This window comes from Marmota marmota, unplaced genomic scaffold (genome assembly GCF_001458135.2).
Source record: "Marmota marmota marmota unplaced genomic scaffold, marMar, whole genome shotgun sequence".
Taxonomy (NCBI): Eukaryota; Metazoa; Chordata; class Mammalia; order Rodentia; family Sciuridae; genus Marmota; species Marmota marmota.
In genome coordinates, this window is record NW_026011897.1 from 1 (window position 1) to 3680 (window position 3680).

At 37.0% G+C, this 3680-nt stretch overlaps 1 pseudogene; it reads right to left on the minus strand.

The window, feature by feature from the left end:
• Positions 1 to 469: 469 nt before the first annotated feature.
• LOC107133999 lies at positions 470 to 1408 on the minus strand (annotated as a pseudogene).
• Positions 1409 to 3680: the final 2272 nt, after the last annotated feature.

Consider the following 3680-nt stretch of genomic DNA (forward strand, 5'->3'; position numbering starts at 1 on the left):
GGGGGGAGGGGGAGGATCAATGACCATGAAACAATTTGGACTCCTCTACTAATGAGTAAGATCATGCATAATATTTATTCATTTCTTTCATTTTTTTTCAAATACCAGTGTGCCTTTTATTGTCATTGTTTGTAACTGTCAAATATACAGAACAAAAAATTGACCATTTTAACCACTGTTAACTATCCAGGTCAGTGGCATGAATTACACTCATGTGGTTGTGCAACCATCACTACCATCCATCTCCAGAAATTTCTCATCTTCACAAACTGAAAATGTACCCATTTTAAAATCTCCCCTTCCTGTTTCCCACCAATTGTAGCAACTACTATTCTATTATGAAATGTGATAATTAGTCATTAAACTATAAAAATTTATATATCCAAGGAGGTAGAATCTACAGATCTAGATATTTGGCTTTGTTGCATTTTCCAAATTAGATTCCAAATGGATGTCAGCGGTCCTGACATTAGACTGATCTGCTGCAGATCCTCCTCAGTGAGCTTTTAATGTCCCTGTTCCTCAGGCTGTAGATCAAGGGGTTCAGCATAGGGCTGACCACAGTGTACATCACTGAGGCCACTGTGTTGTTTTGGGGTGACTGTGACACAGCTGATCCAAGGTACATTCCAATGCCTGTCCTATAAAATAAGCAAAAAACTGACAGATGAGATCCACAGGTGCAGAAGGCTCTGTACTTCCCACCTGTTGATGGGATTCTCATAATAGAAGAAATAATTTTACAGTAAGAGAAGAAAATTCCACAGATAGGAAGAAAACCAGACATGGCACCAATAAAATACATGACTATGTTATTGGTGAAAGTGTCAGAACAGGCCAGATTAAGAACTTGAGAAGGATCACAGAAGAAATTGGAAATTTCTACATCCTTGAAGTGGATAGATCTCAAGGCAATCAAATTATGCAGTTGGGAGTCTAAAAGGCTAAATAAAAAAGACACCAAAACTAAGAGGGCACATAGGCAAGGGTTCATAATGACTGAATAGTGCAGGGGGTGACAGATGGCCACAAACCGATCATAGGCCATCACAGTCAGCAGCATACCATCCTTACATCCAAAAATGATCAAAAAAACATCTGAGTCAGGCATCCCACATAGGAGATGACTGTGCTGTGAGTTAGGATGTTCATAATCATCTTTGGGACCATGGTGGAGACGAAACCGATGTCAGCCAAGGACAGGTTAGAGAGGAAGAAGTACATGGGGGTGTGGAGGTGGGAGTCAGAGCTGACAGCCAGGATAATGAGCAGGTTCCCAAGTACTGTGACCAAGTACATGGATAGGAACAAGTACAAGGAGAATGGGCTGCAGTCCAAGATAATCTGAGAGGCCCATGAGATGAAATTCTGAGATACGTGTTAGATTTTGTAGTTCTATGTTGTTTGGACAGCATTTGAAAATGAAAAGTTAGAGAAAATGAAATAAGTATGTCATCTAGTATTGTGTCTATATTTTGGACAAAGCAATATACAATATACAGACTTTATACCTCTTATACAGACCTCACATTTGACCATACACATTTGACCATAAATCCCATATCCTGGTTTTTTTGTTGGGTTTTTTTTTTTTTTTTTTTTGGTGTGTGTGTGTGTGTGACACCATGGATTGAACCCAGAGGAGTTTAACCACTGAGTCACATCCCCAGCTGTTTGGGTTTTTTTTTATTTTTATTTTTATTACAGACAGGGTCTCACTGAGTTGCTTAGGGCCTCACTAAGTTGCTGAGGCTGGGTTTGAACTCACAATTCTCCTGCTTCAGACTCTGAGTCACTGGGATTACAGGAGTACACCACTCCACAAACACTTCATTTTTACATAAAATACAACCAACTCTTTTCAGATTAAAAAAAAAAGATGTTTACAGCAGCACAATTCACAATAGCTAAGATATGGAGCCAATCTAGGTACCCTTCAACAGATGAATGGATAAAGAAACTACTCAGCCATAAGGAGAAGGACTTAATGACATTTGCCAGTAAATGGATAGATCTGGGAACTATCCTATAAGTGAAACAAACCAATCCCAAAAAACCAAAGGTCAAAAGTTTTTGCTGATATGTGGAAGTTAAACCACAATAAAGTCAGGGAGAAGAAGAGAAGTTTAATACATTAGACAAAAGGGAATGAAGGGAAAGCAGTAGGGATAGGAATAGGAATATTGAATCCCACCATCATGTATACCCACAAGAATGGGGTCCTAATTAGAATAAGCTATATTCCATCCATCTTTAAATAATTATATCATAATGGATTCTACATAACAAAAGAGAACCAATAATAAATAAATAAAATGGAAAACAAAAATACCCTTCCTTCATTGAGGAAAAAAAATCATTCTAATTAAAGGTAATGGAAAAACAGTCAAACATAGATTATTTTATTCTAAGACAATGATATGAATTTCCTGGATGCAGGAAATTATATTTGTAAATTATAAAAACTCTGTGAGAGCTAAGACCATGTTATTGGAATTCAAATAAAGTTGAAAGTTCATAATCACACTTTTATTTGCCAGTTAAATTCATGGATTTTCATAATTCTTTCACATTAACATTTCATTCTTTCACAGAAAGAGGGTTTCATTCAAATACATAGATTATCTTTTTTAAATCATTTTATAACCCTACGCTTGGCTTTCGTGGACTTCAAATTTTGATGAATATGCACATAATCATGAAACATCACTGATCACACACTAGCGTACAGTGCATCTGTCAATAATTCAACAATAACAAATTTAAAAAACACTTCTGAAATGTTTTGTTTTATACAGCGTTATCTGTATCAACCACATACAAATATAAGGAAACATCTTATACATAAGAACACTTTTGTTATTTTCTATTTTGGCAGGGTTTTTTGTTTTTAGGTTTTGCTCTTTATTTTTTGTTGTTGTTGTTATTTGGTTTTGCTTTGTTTATTTGTATTCCATAGTGTCCTGGTAATATCAGTTATTTTATCATAAATCCTATTATGTACAAATAAAGAATTTAGCACCTCAAGATACATCTCCATCAGGTTTGAAACTCAGCCTTCTTAACCTAGTTAAAAGAATTTCATGCTAATAATTCCCATGAAGGCAAGATTCATTGACTAGTACCATGAGGGAGAGGCCTACAGGAGCTAGAATTAGTGTAGGAGAAAAACAGAACTTTGAGAATTCCTAGACCCCATCCCAGAACCAAAACATAAACTTAGTCCTCTAAGCTGAAACTTTGCATATTGATATCATCCCAACTGACATGGTTGCCCCAGTGATGTGGAAACAATGATGCTGACAGTTCCTCCTCTTTTTACCATCTCCCACAGAACTTACTGGGCAGTACTGCATTTCTGCTGGGGCATTACCAAGGAGTATGGATCCAGTGCTCCTCTCCTGCTTAGTGTGTGATGAAACCTCAGGCTCTGGCTCTGTCCTCAGGACTTGAAAAATGGCTCAAGCTTATGAAGATGCCAATGAAGAGAGTAGACAATGCTGTGGAACCACTACACTGGAACTGGCAAAATAAAGGGCTAGAAGCACAGGGTATAATTAGTTCAGTTGTGCAACCTTGGAGGCTCAATGCACAAAGTGCCTAATTAGCCAATAGGTCCACCATAATTCAATCTCTGAGGACTTGTTAATATTAAAGGAAACAGAAAAAGAGAAAAGTAA